The sequence below is a fragment of the Cricetulus griseus genome, chromosome 10 (genome assembly GCF_003668045.3).
Source record: "Cricetulus griseus strain 17A/GY chromosome 10, alternate assembly CriGri-PICRH-1.0, whole genome shotgun sequence".
Taxonomy (NCBI): Eukaryota; Metazoa; Chordata; class Mammalia; order Rodentia; family Cricetidae; genus Cricetulus; species Cricetulus griseus.
Window position 1 is genome coordinate 15,433,368 of NC_048603.1, and position 15,090 is coordinate 15,448,457.

The following is a 15,090-nucleotide window of genomic DNA, read 5'->3' on the forward strand; positions in this document are numbered from 1 at the left end:
ATACTCGTTCATTTCCCAGGGTGAACTTAGATGGAATTGAACGTTGGTTTGTCCTTGGGACCTCAGGAGGAGAGGGGTTGACTGTTGTCTAGCTACCCTTAGGGAAGGGATTTTTTTGCAACTGTAGATATGGCTATTTGAACAAGTCCAAGCCCAGAGGATGTGTACAGAAGTTTGTGGTATTCATTCAAGTCTTCCTGTGAGCCAGGTAACAGTTGTTCTGGCTGGGAAATTTGCACACATAGATAGAACCCCTGTGGAATTAGAGTTGCCTCACTATGAACAATTATATGGGAGAAAACTGCCATATTTTTAAATCACTTCCTTTCATGCCTTTTTGTTATAGCAGCTTATCTAGACCTCAACTAATGCAAAATTACTACTAGGGGTAGGGTAACAATAGCCCACAACGGAAGGTCGACCAATCAGCCAGTGTACGCCACCCATCTCAGGCAGGAAAAGTGGCAAGTCTTCTAATACGGCAAAATAGTTGGTGAAACCGGTGCCTCAGATGACTTAGAGGGTGAATGATGTGCAGGCTGCATCCAGAGCTCCTGAAGGGGTTGGTGTCTGTGCATTTGGTGATCTTTGGTTTTTAACAAGGTATGGTGAGAAGGCACTGAGCAGAAGTGAACCCACTCACTAGTAGATGTGAAAAGAAACAGTTTCTTCCTTTCTGGCCGAAAGGCACATGCTCTGTGTCTTATAATTAAACACTAATTAGTGTGAAACCCGATGACTTCAATCCTCCAATTTCAGAAAGTCAACTATGCGGGACCTCCCCTTTTCAAAAGTGTCTGAGGCTTTACATTTAGGTGGTAGTAGCCCCCCCACAACCAAGGCCCAGGTAAAGGTGGGGCAGGAGTTGAGGAAGGGCTCATGGCAGATCACCAACCATGTGTCTACAACCCTGACTGAATGAGTAACACCTGACTACTTCTCTGGTCCTGCTGGGGGCATGAGAAGCGCATGTAGACTCCTTGCTGGCTTACCAATGACGTACTAAAAAAAAAAAAAAAAATGACCAATCTCAGTAAAGATAATTTCAGTCTCAATTCCTGCCATAAGACCCATACAAGAGGGCTGGAGAAATGGCTCAGCCGTTAACGGTTAGGTTCACAGACAGACAAGACCCTTAAAAGACCCCTGGGCAAAGCAACGCGGCTGCGTTTCCCCCTTGGAACCCTTCCTGCTCTTGGGGTTCCTTCACATTCTTTCCTTAATCTACATTCATTCAAGCCACTGGCTCAGGATGGCTCTAGTGACCGGCGACCCTCAGGCACACAGGCCTTGAGTCAAGCCGACCAAGAACCCAAAAAGGCGCCCTCACTCTCTCAACCTCCACCTCAGAGTGACTACCATTTTTTTCTTCTAACCAATTATTTCAGAAGGCCTTAAAATAGACACAATTAAAACAAGGGGGAGCTGCGCTGAGCACAGAAATGTACGGGCCCAGTGCAGGCTGGTAAACACTATAATCAGAAGAGATTTTCACTTGGAACTGATACTAACTAGACTGAAAAGCTAAAATTTTGATGGGATTGTATTCCCAACAAAACCACTAACCTGGCTAGAAAACGCTATAATTTTTCAATTTCTGAAACAACCCACTAGGCCCCCAAACTTGCATCAGAAACAAGCTATGAAATTTGTATAACCCCCATGCAAGGCCTCTGTGATGCCAACTTTAGATGTGGTCCAGAAGCTAAAAGGATGAGGAAAATATTCCTAGAAGTCAAGGCCAAATGCCCAGAGGACAAGGCATGAGCCAGGAGGACTCTTCGGGGCTCCTGGACACAGGTTTTTGATAACCGTGTGTGTGTGTGTGTATGTGTGTGTGTGTGTGTGTGTGTGTGTGTGTGTGTGTGTGTCTGTGTCTGTGTGTCTGTGTGTCTGTGTGTGTGTGTGTGTGTGTCTGTGTGTCTGTGTGTCTGTCTGTGTGTCTGTGTGTCTGTGTGTCTGTGTGTCTGTGTGTCTGTGTGTCTGTGTGTCTGTGTGTGATCCACCATTCAGCCTCTCAGACCCTCCTCTGATTGGGTGTCAGTGTCATCTCCATCCTCTGCCTCACACTCGCCAAGTCTTTGGTGCACTCACGGCTCCCTCTCCCATGTTCAACACGAAGACCTCCTCCTCTTTGGCTTCTCATCCTACCTGTGAGATTTTAAGAGCGGGTATACAATGAGGCATATAGTTTGACATCCAATGTGGGGCTCCTAGAAAGTATTTTTTTATTGCAGAATTGCTAAATAGGGTGGCACTTCATCTCACAAGAAAGAAAGAAAGAAAGAAAGAAAGAAAGAAAGAAAGAAAGAAAGAAGAACATTGAAAACTCCCACCAAAGAATTCTATGCACTGACTCAAGGAAACATTCCTTAACCTTAATACAAATAGCCTACAGCCCATGCCATTTTGAACTAATGTTGTTTACACACACACACACACACACACACACGCACGCACGCACGCACGCACGCACGCACGCACGCACACCACCCAGCTACCTTAATGTAACAGTTCTACTTGTCTGGGGTAGTTGTTCTGCTCCTGGAGAGGTTGTTATTTTGTCCAGGATTGTTGTGAAAACTGGAATAACACATGTACAATTGTAAAAAATAAAATAAAATACAGGAAGGCCAACCTCACACTTAGACTGAGGTTCTGTCATTCATCAGGCAGGCCGTAAACCGTCAGACAAACCACAAAGATAACGAAATCTATGACGAGACAGCCACGGTGGTCGTTGGTAAACTTTCACATGTTCCTGGTGGGTGAGCGTTATGAAGAGTTTCCGACCCTTGAAAATGGGCCCACGGCACACTTTGATAACTCCTGGACTTGCCACCCACGGCTCCAGCAGCCCATGCGGTCTTGTGCCTGTCCATCAGCCTGGGAATCCCTTCTTTCATCATTTCCAAACTCAAACTCAGAGACTCGTGTAGGGGACACCGTAACCACACCTGCTCGGGGCTGGCTACAGGTGCGCCTGACCACGCCTGCGAGGTCAGGGTCACGTGGGGAAGGTTTAAGAGTGAGGGGCGCACACGTGGAGGCCCCTTCTTCCTCTTCGTCATCGTCTTGCTGTACTTACTCCGTGCCCTGCCGGCTGGCTAGGTCGCTCTCTAAGTAAGGCATCTCCCTAGTAAATACCCTAATATCTTTACCTGATTCCGTATTGGTAATTCCCTCATTAGACTCGCTTTAAAAACTGTCCCTTTAGTACTCTTCCTATTTAACCCCTCCACTAAGCTGGCTTTGTTTTCTTGTCTTGCCATGTGCCTCAGCAGTATTTATCCACCACACTGCAGTGTGGGTAGCATGTCTGACTAGGTGCTCAGTAGTTTGAGAAGGTGCATATAAATTAACCCCAGAAAACCATGGCAACGGCGACTCTTTTCTTACTTCTGTGGGCTGCCGTGTTTGAACGTGACAGTACTGCCGTCAGGTGACCTTACACCGTGTGTGGCATAGTTCAGCCCTATGAAGTTGCATTTCTTAGTTAAACCACTTTGTTTATTGCTGGTGTATATTCTATAAAGAAATATTGATGACTTCCTATCCAGTTAGCGTCATAATGGTACTAAGATGATAGCATTGCCAGCCAAAGCTGTTTTGCCTTTTTTGTTTTGTTTTTTTGTTTGTTTGTTTGTTTTTCGAACAGGGTTTCTCTGTGTAGCTTTGGATCCTGTCCTGGCACTCGCTCTGGAGACCAGGGTGGTCTCGAGCTCACAGAGATCCGCCTGCCTCTGCCTCCCGAGTGCTGGAATTAAAGGCGTGCGCCACTAACGCCCGGCCTGTTTTGCCTTTTTTAAGTTAAAGTACTATTTACTGGATTTTCCTGTGTGTCATCAAAAGAAGATGAATGTCTTTCAAAGGGTGGCACTTCATAGCTAAGGAGTATGGGACCCATGTGTAGTCTCAGGTGTCTGGAGGCAGGAGCAGAAGGGTTGCTGTTTGAGGTTAACCTGGGCTGCTTATGAGATCTTGTCTCCAAAAACACAACAGTAGAGGGAGGGAGAGAGGGAGAGACACAGACAGAGAGAGACAGACAGACAGACAGAGACAGAGACACACACAGAGAGAGAGAGAGAGAGAGAGAGAGAGAGAGAGAGAGAGAGAGGTAAGGAGGGAGGGAGACTATAACAACACTCAAGGATTTTAAATGGATTATTATAAAAAAAAATCACTATGCACTTTCATCTTATAAGCTATTTACTTTTAAGGCTTGTCAGCACAAGAAAGATACACTTACTGAGATGTGCTTTTAACTGAATACATTTTGTCCATCACGGGCATGGGCTTTTTGATACCATGTGTGTGTTTGAAATCCCCTCCCACTAGAAATATCTTTTCTCTCTCTCTCTCTCTCTCTCTCTCTCTCTCTCTCTCTCTCTCTCTCTCTCTTTTCCAAATCAAGGCAATTATCTCTTCTCAGAAAAAAAATATTCTTGTGCACAGAAAAGCAATCATCCCATTAACTGGAATGTGAAATGTGACAAATGACGGGACAAACAAGGAACAAACATGTTGTCACACAGGAAGAATGCCCTCGCGTGCAAGAGTTGATGCATTACTGCTGTTGAAGAGAAAGGGGCTCACGGAGTAGCAGCGCATACCGCCCGCCCGTCCGTGTGAAGCCTTTCATACACACGTGTGGGGAGGTGTGAGTCGGGAGGGCAGCTTTTCTCCTTGGTGAGTCTCTACCAACATATTTCATCCCGGGGAGAACGACTGTTTTCATTCAAACGTAGCTCTGCGAAGGCCTCTGCGTAATCACCGCAGCCATCAGTGGACTGATTCATGTGCAGCCTGGTCCAGAAGTTACAAAAGCTGTTTCTGAGTCCTTGTTTGTACCCACCATCTTAAGATTACATCAGAACTCAGGCATGCGGGGCTTGAACAGACTTCAAAGACTGAGCTGAGACTTCAGCTAGCTTAACGTTTTTTTTTTTTTTTCTTCTTTTATTGCTTCATGGTTTTCATTTGGGCTCCCATATCCTGTTCTAGCTTGATGCTCCTTCTAGAATTTCTCCCACAAACCTTGCAGCTTTGGTTGCTGAAACACACCAATTAATAATACAGCTGTGGAGGCTGAGGACTTTAGCAACCTCATGCCCCCTGCTTGGAAAAATTAAATATCTGCTGCTTTTTTTTTTTCCTAGCCATGTCTAGCACCATATTGAACATGGCAGAGCGCATCTTACATGGAGGTCTAGATGCATTTAACCAAGAAACATCTGTGGGGGGCTGTTGACACTGCTATCTGTGGCCAATATAGTTAATCACCCAGTGCGAGCCTTTCAATGCAACAGAAATAGGAGATCTATGTTTTCCTAATTAGTTTTTCTCCCAGTAAAACAATAAAGTAAAAATAGACCATTTTGAGACTTCTAAAAGTCCCAAATAGTGCATAATACAATAGCATTGTGGCTTAAAAAAAGAAAAAAGTTATATGCTTCTGTGGATCTTTGTGACAATACTAAGGAATGGTAACATTTGGTTCAGACCTGTATAGAAACCCTGTGGAGACAAAGTTTACATCTGTAGTTGTTTTGCTGGCAGACACTATGTCTAGGAAGAACTCAGTAAATTTAGGTCGGTGGTATGATGCGGCCGTCATTTCAGTTAAGATGAAATGAACGGAAAATTACCTGTGCTCATTCACCTACCGAGCTCATAGCAGGTCCATATGTTGCTGCGGCATTTTGATTGATCCTAAGGTTCTCGTCCCTAAGGGTTGTCTTGTGTTAATGCCAGTGGATGTCAATTCAGCGTCTTGGTGCCACATACTCAGCCCTGACTTTCAGTGGGCTTTAAACTTTGGAAAAGCTGGTTGAGTGATTCTCTTAAGTTCTGAAAATTGTAGGCTACGGGGTGCAGTGAGATCAAGCCTCCAGACCTCACGTAGCAGGATTTTTACACCCAGACTGCAGAAGGTGGGGAAAGCACTGTGTGGGTCTGTGCCATGCACTCAAAACATGTGAAGCAGTAATTGCCCCCCCTTCTCTATCTTAACCCCCATCTGCTTGGAAGTCCAACACTCACCTTAAGACCTTCCTTGGCATCATGTAATTCTACCATACTTCCAAGAACATGGCGATACTTCATTAGGCAGCAAAAAAGGTAATTTTGGTGTATTAGATACTCACTGTCGGTGTTTGTCCAACACACACGAGTGATAAGTTTGCTTCAAAACAATTTGTTAAAGTAAATTGGAAAAGCCCATGTGTGGTTCACTCAAGTCTGCTGCCTTCACAGTTCTCAAAAATCTTTCCCAAGGTGTCATGGTCTGGCTTTTCTAGCATTTAATTGAAAACTACTTGAAAAATAAAACCTTAACTCAAAATTCTATTCCTCTGGTCCCCCACCCCTGCCCTGTGTGTGTGTGCTGGGGCTGTGTTCACGTGCTGGTGTTTGCACCCGTGTGTGCTCTTTCGGAATCCAGAACAGGACGGCATTTGTCTTCTTTTGATCTCTACCTTGTTTCCTTGAGCCAGAGTCTCTCCCTGAGCTGGGAGCTTATCCTTTTGCTTGTCTCTGCTTCCCAAAGCTGGGGTTATAGGTGTGCACAACCATGCCACTCTCACTTGGGTGCCTCAGAGTCAGACTCCAGGCCCTGCGTATCCGCTGAACTGTGCCAACAGCACCTTCGTGGCTTCTTTGTAAGCACCGACTATAGCTTTCAGGTTCCTTAGCATGTGTGTCACCAATAACCACACTCTCACTTCACTAAAGGGAGTTGAGGGAAAGGTCCCAGATGATAAAAAATTGTTATTTATATTCTTTTTCATGTTCTTATAGAATGTGACTGGCATAGCTGTGGTCAGAACTAATAACACCTACATCTCTTTACTGGAGTGTGGTGATGTTGATCGTGATGTTAACTGATCCTTATCGATACCTTGATTTAACTTAGATCCCTCTTGGAGATTGGTGAGGCACCGTTCTCGGAGTGTATACGAGGGCTTTTCCAGATAGTGTTAACTGAGGGGAAAAGACACACCCTCAAGGTCTCAGGGACTGAGACCCCTGCCAGAGTAAAGGAAGAAAAGAGAGAAAGTCAGCATTCCCCGCCTCCCTTTTTTTTTCTGGCTTCCATGCCCTCTCTGCCGTGCTGGACTACTGGACTCCCTGAAACTGTCAACTAAATCTTTTCCCCCCTAATTTGTTCTGTTCGATAGTTTTTACACAGTAATGAAGGAAGGGCTGGCATTCGTTACATAGTTTTCATGTGATGTATCATTCCAAGTATTCCTCCAAGTAAAAATCACCTTACAGACTAGGTAATTGGGATGCAAAGGGTTAAATAATTTGTCCACAGCTTACATCATCAAACCAGGATTCTCTCCATCCTTAATTCTCCTTCGATCCTGTCAAAGACCAAAGTGAGAGACTGCTGAGTAACAGGTACCGATCTCATACCTCTGTGGGAAACAGTAAAATCTTTACAAGTGTTTGGCTTTTGTAAGATGCAAGGTTTGGCTTTAGTTTTAAATATGTGAATGCTCGGTCACCAGGGTGTGGCACTATTTGAAAGGATTAGGAGATGTGGCCTTGTTGGAGTGGCTTAGCCTTGTTGTGTGTCCTTGGAGGGGGGATGAGCTTTGAGGTTTTAAAAGCCCATGCTACCATGCCTGTGGCTAAACATGATGACAATGGACTGATGGTTCAAAACTCAAGCAAGCCCTCAGCTAAATGCTTTCTTTCATAGGAGTTGCCTTGGCCATGGTGACTCTTCACAACAATAGAACAGTGACTAAGACAAGTAGGGACTCCGCTCAGGGCCCCTCCTCTAAGAGGAAGATGGTCCCACCTATGAGGGAACTGTTTGCCCACTCTGCTTCATTTCCTCAGAAATTGTCTCATTGTTAGAAGACGCATCCAGCCGTTTGTCCTTGTGGTAAACAAAGTGTAAACAGCGCAGACGTATAGCTTGGGCAACGGTTGGCATGTGGGGGGTTTGTGACTGTTGAATACATGAATGAACAAATGATCTCTGTCTTATCTTTAATTATTTCCATCTTGTTTGTCCCTGAGCTCTAGCCTCTGGTCTTGGTGCTCACAAATCTTCCTTAATAAAATCCTTAGCTGCTGGAGAGAAGGGTGGGAGCTGCATAGCTCTTTCCCCTTTCACAAGAGGGCAAGCACAGGCGCAGAGGCAGAAGCAGCTGCCCTGTGAGTGCCCGATGAAGTATAGTGGTGCCATCCGGTTAGCTAATTCTCGAAAAAGGTGGAAATCACACAGTCTGCCCTTTGTGGGCTGTGATCTTAAGTCCAGAGAAGGCACAGGTCACCGTGAAGAGGGAAGGTACAAAAAGGGCCAGGTCTACCCATTTTTCTTGTGTGTTGATGAACGTGATCTTTTCTGAAAAGTTTACCCAAGGGCCTAGATTTTAATTTTTTTTAAATGTATGTGTGTTTTGCCAGCGCGTATGTCCATGCACTGTGCGTATTCAGTGCCTGTAGAGGCCAGAAGAAGGATCTGGAGTTACAAATGGCTGTGAGTCTCGGGAATCTGAACCTGTGTCCTCTGCAAGAGCAGTAAGTGCTCTTAACCACTGAGCCGTCTCCCCAGGCCCAGGCCCCGGGTTTTAAATGCAGCAGTGTCAGTGTGAGTGTGCATTCCTCTCACAACCGTGTTAACCGTGTGCCGCTGGCACACAGAGACCGTCTACCCTGCAGAACATCTGGTAACTAAAGATACCCGTGTTTATTGGATTTGATTAGTTCACCATGTCCATAAATTAAAATAAACAAGAGTTCAAAGTGGGATTCTGAGGTAACTACCAAGAGATCCATTTTTTTCAAGTCAATTAAAAGGTCGTTATCAAGTGTCCTATCTTAGATAATTTATATCTTTTGGCTTTATTGCGTCCTCTTGGAATGAAAATAAAGATGCTATTTCTTCCCCTCCTCTTGGTTGCTTTTTTTTCTAACCCAGTAAACTTTGATTCTTTTGCACTCTCTCTCTCTCTCTCTGTCTCTCTCTCTCTCTCCTTAATGTAGCTAAGTTGAACATGACTCTTACATTTAATGACTTCACTTCATAAGCGCCTTTATCGGGCTGGACCATCTGTGCACGGCTTCTGTGATTGATAGCGGACTGACCCTGGGAAAACGGCTTTAATTACCACCAGCTCTGAAATGCCCAAAGGAACCCCAGGCTTCACCACAGCGAGCCTGAGCAACCTCTTGATTTTCTAAGTAGGACTTAGAAGGGCATATCTGTCCAATTAAAATAGACTTGGGAGGGTGTCCTTCTGGCTACTTGGGATGATAACTCCCAGCCATTAGCAACAACATAGAGTATACAGCAGGTGCCCAATAAGCCATCGTCATAGGCAATGAAGGCTGGCAGAGAGGATTTGCTTTTCTTTCTTCTTAAGACATGCATGGGCTTTCAGGTGCTTGTAGAGGCCAGAAGAGATGTTGGGTTCCTTTTAAGTGGTGGTGTGGAGGAGTGTGAGCTGCCTGGTGTGGGAGCCGAGAATTGGATTCCGGTCCTCTGTGGGTGCTCTTAACCACTGAGTCAGCCTAGACTTGTGTTTCTGGAGGTTCTATCCACAGCTCTTGTATAGCAGGACATCTCTCAAGCCTGGCACCCTTGTTTCTAATTCTGCTTCTAATTCTGTCTTCCTACCCTTCATCCCTCTGTCCATCTCAGATAACAGGAATCCATGCTCCTCTCACGGGGTCATCGAGAGGCTGCAATGAGAATGTGCGTGTTTTACAAACTAGTAGGGGCTGCCTGGAGTTTGTAAGCAGAGGAGGCAGTGGCTTAGCCCTTTTGGTAACCAAAGAGCATTGTCCCCGAGCCACACGCAAACTTTAGGGGAGGTCTGGAGAGATGGCTCAGCAGTTTAGAGCACTGCCTGATCTTCCAAAGGTTCTGAGTTCAATTCCCAGCAACCACATGGTGTCTCACTACCATCTGTAGTGAGATCAGGCGCCCTCTTCTGGCATGCATGGATACATGCAGGCAGAACACTGTATACATAATAAATAAATCTTTAAAAAAATAAAAAAACCCGCTTTAGGGGAGTGATGGGGGTGTCCTTCTATATGCTGTGAACATGTTTCTCTTATTAGTTGATGAATAAATGCTGATTGGCCAGTAGCCAAGCAGGAATTATAAGTGGGGCTACCAGATTAGGAGAAGGCTGGGAAGAGGAAGGTAGAGAAGAGTTGCCAGGGAGACTCCATGAAGCCGCCCAAGGAGTAAAACATGCCGGAGCATTAACGGTAAGCCACAGCTTCATGGCAATACATAGTTTAATAGAAATGGGTTAATAATTAAGAGAGAGCTAGCCAATAAAAAGCCTGAGCCATTGGTCAAACAGTTTATAACTAATATAAGCCTCTGTGTGCTTATTTGGGTCCACGCAGGACAGAAAACTTCATGGTCAGGGTAGTCCTCTGTCCCATCAGAGATGTTGGAGCTGAGATTGCTGATACCTCAACACCTAAAGGTGCCCAAACATGTACGGTTTCTTAGAGACATACATGCAGATCTTGTAAGCAGGCTCAATTTGAAGACTCAGGCCTCTTCGAAGCTCCTCTGGAGGCCAGAGCTAGGCCTTGGGAGATCATTAATCCAGGGCAAGAGGTCCAAACTTCTGTCTTTAACCTGGAAGATTAAATGCTCAACAAAATACAATTCTAGTGTGTCTGTAAGCCCTTGCTTACCCATTATTATTGAATTTTCTCTTATTTTATGTCTCAGCATCCACACAACACAGGCACCTGTTAACCTTGGGATAGTCAAGGCTGAGCTCAGCCAATCATTGTCTCCCTTCCACTGCTGTTACAAACCCACTTACAAGGAGGACAGTCACTGAAGCTAATGGGCTCAGAGATTTAGGTCCCTGGTCACCGGGCTCTGATGCTTTGGGACCTGTGCTGAGGTGATGGCTATTCTTGATTGTCGCTTGACTACATCTGGAATGAACTAGAACCCAAATATGGAGGGCACACCTGTGAGGGATTTTCAATTGATTTGAAGTAGGAAGACCAACTTTGATCCAGATCTTGAGTTGGGAGACTCGCCTCTAACCTGGGTCACACCCTCTGCCGGGAGCCTATATAAGGACATGGTAGAAGCTAGTGCACGAATAAGCTTTGAGAGCCCATTCCCCACCGGGGGGACACTCTCTCGGCCTAGACACACAGGGGAGGGCCTAGGCCCTGCTCCAAATCCCCTCCAAATTAGGTTTTGATGATCCCTCCTGGGAGGCCTCACCCTCCCTGAGGAGTGGATGGGGGATTGACGGGGGGCACGGGAGGACGGGAGGGAGAGCAAACTGGCATTGGTCTGTAAAATAAGATTGCTTTTAATTTAAATAAAATTTGTTTTAAAAAAAGGGACATGGAATAAGGAAGCTTTTGTTCTCCACCTTCCTGCCGGCTCCTCACTAACACCAGGTCCTCCACTGGCATGACAGCCTACGTTTTCAGGATTCCAGCATCTGCTGAAGGCCAGCTGAGATTTCCAGCCCCGTGGACTGAGAAACTGCTGGATTCACGGACCTCCCATTCACAGCCAGCCATTGTTGGATTAGCTGGACCGAAGCCTGTAAGTCATTCCAGTGACTTTCCGTATCTATCGAGAGACCCCTTCCTTACATCCCACTGCCTTAGAGAACTCTGACTAATACATCACGACTGAGAATATTCTGTAGAGGAAACAGGGGTCCCGATGTCCCCTTCAAGGCCACACCTCAACGACCCACTTTCTTCCTGGTCCTCACCTCCTGAAGATCCCACATCCCAAGCCTTCCCAAGCCTTTACCCTATGACCTTTGGGCACATTCACGTTTTTTCGTAAATTGTCCTCTGTTGCTGTGATAAAAACGCGCTAAAACTGTGGGAAGAAAGGAATGATTTGGTTTATATTTGCAGATCACAATCCATCACCCAGCAAAGCCGGGGCAGGTGCTGTAGGAAGGGACCTGGAGCAGGACCTGAGGAGGGAGTCTGAGTGCTGGCTTGCTCCCTGGCTCATGCTCAGCTTGCTCTCTTACACAGCCCAGACGCACCCGTCCTGGGGTTGCTGCTGCCCACAGTGGGCTGGGTCCTCCTGTATTAATTAAGAGTCAAGACAATCTGAGTCGTGCCAATATGATGTAGATGAATCCTCGGCTGAGGCTTTCTCTTAGATGCCAGCCTGCTCTACAGAGCCAGTTTTAGGAGAGCCAGGACTACACAGAGAAACTGTGTCTCAAAATACAAAACAAACAAACAAAAGCCCAAAACAACCCCCAAAACCAAATATTTACAAGTTTTGAGAGGACTTACAATTATCACTTTTGCATACAAACACATACATGCAGATGTTTGGCTTTCAGCCTGCCTTTTTAAAAACAAGACAATCTTTATTATTTTATTTATTGTTTATTTTAAATTTGTGGGTATGAGTGTTTTACCTGCATGTAATTCTATGTACCACACGGGTGCCTGGTGCCCATGGAGACCAGAAGAGGGCATCAGAGCCCCTAGGACTGGAGTTACAGATGGTGTGAGCCACCATGTGGGTGCTGGGAATCCAACCTGTTGGATTTAAAAAGTAGCGCTCGCTCGAGAGAAAGATGCCATGAGAGAGCTTGGGTGGAGGTTTTTTTTTGGGGGGGGTGAATGGGAAAAGGGGGAAGGGGAGAGTTGCCTCTGGGGACAAGAGCAATAGGAGAAGAGAGAGGCAGAGAGGGGAGACGGGGTAGGGAGGGAGGGGAGAGGAGGGTAAGAGAGACAGAGGAGGTGGGCGGGGCCCTTTTAAAAGGGAACATAGTGAATGTGCACAGGTGGTGCTCTTAGTGGCTGCAGCTGAGGGTGTGTCCTGTCAGGACCCCAAGGACAGGTCAGTACAGAGGCCTGAACACTAGTACTTACCAAATATAAATGAATCAAAATAATTTTTGTAATTTGTCAGTTTGTAGAGAGACTGAAAATCAATAGCCAGAGAAACTACAGAAATGATGTAAGTACATGGAGACCAAACTCTGTACGCTGATGGAACATTGGGTCTTTTAAATCAGGGAGGTAATTAGAAAAAGAATTCTAGAGTCAAATGATGAGAGCGCAAATGACAAGAACCTTTAGATACAGCCAAAGGCAATTAATTCTAAGAGAAAAGTCTGTCGCTGTGAGTGCTTATGTTAAAGAGAAAGGCTGGGCAAAGTGGTGGCGCAGGCCTTTAACCCCAGCTCCTGGGAGGCAGAGGCAGGCGGATCTCTAGGAGTTCAGGAAATGCCAGGGCTGCAGAGACCCCACCTCAAAAACAAACAAACTACAGAAAGATCTCACACAACCTAATGCTGCATTTCAGGGTTCTGTCTGTTTGTTTTGGGGGGTGGGGAAGGGCAGGGATTAATAAGATAGAGACTGAAAGAACTACACATAGAATCAATGGAAGAGTTAGTCTTTGAAAATAAACACGATTGGCAAAACCTGTAAAGGCTAAAGGTTCAGCTCTCAGCCCCTACCCAGGGTTCCTCAGAGAAATGATTCCCAGGATACGGGGGTGGGGGGAGATTTCTACAATAACGTCACACAGTCCCACAGCGTCTGCGGGTCCCTTTCTTCATTCTTCTTAGTCCAGAGTCTCTTGTCCTAATTGTCCATAATTTCTTATTCTCTGTCCCAGTTCTTCATCCTTCTACTTTCTACATTCTTCCAATCTTACTTCTCAGTCTTATTTCTTCTGCCCTTACAAATCCCCAAGCTCGTACACACACACACACCACATACATAGAAACACACACACACACACACACACACACACACACACACACAACCCACACACCACATACATACCCACCACACACACACACCACATACATACCCACCACACACACACACACACACACACACACACCACATACAGACACATACACACACACACACCACATACATAGAAACACACACACACCACATACATACATACATACATACATACATACATACGCACACACACACACACACACACACACACCACATATACACTACATACACACACACACACTCCACATACATACATACATACACACACACACACACACACACACACACACACACACACACACACCCATTCATTAACAACTTGTTAGTAATAACTACAAGGAAGATTCTCAGGGACACAGGCACCCTTTGAAGATTTGTAACAAAACTTATCAGCTGGTTTGTAGCCAACTGCAGCTGCAGCTGTGAGGAGCTCCCAGCCATCTCTTAAAAGGGGCCGCTACAAGTTACAAAGGGAAGAAACTGAACCAATGCTAGACCTAAGGAGGAGGCAAAGAATGCATGTATTGTTTCGCATTTCTTATAATATCTGGACATGGTTAGTCTGTTATCAGCCTTTCTTATCACCTGAATCTCAGTACTGGAACAAAAACAGTTTCCTGCAAGAAAAGCTGGTACAAAGTGTTAATTGCTATTTTGAATCAGAGCAGGGAGGTGCGGATGGAGGAAGCTTAGAGCAACATAGGTGCTACTGATCTCTTGAAGGACTGTGATATATATAATAAGGACAGACGCCTGTACTATATCATTCCAGTTCGCCAAGTCTTCTGAAGGACTTAGATCCTACGAGGCCAAACACCTGCAGTTTCGTATGTAAAACCTGTGACAGTTCCCTCTGCCATCTGCCCCGGAGGACACATGTGGCCAACTTGCTCTGTCACTAAGGATAATGATAGAAAACAGGCTTCTATGAGGAGAACATAGTGTAGAGAGAAGCCTCCTTCTGACCACCCATAAATATGTGTGCCCATGAGACAGATGTCATCATGAGATTACACGTACACATTGCATGAAAACATGGCAATGGGGAGCTATCGTAGCTGTTACTGCACAAGCAAAATTACAGATGAAAGCAACAGTTTTCAGAGTCTGATCGTAACCCTTGCTGACGGGTTGACATCTGAATTATCGATTGCTATGAGCTGGAATTGTGTCATGGCCCATAATAGCTCATGATAAACATTCCTGACCCAAAAAATAAATAAGACAAAAACAAAAACAAAAAAACCAAAACAAACAAAAAACCAACCAAACCTACTGAAAAGAAAACAAGAAGACCCAAATGAACAAATTAAAGATGAA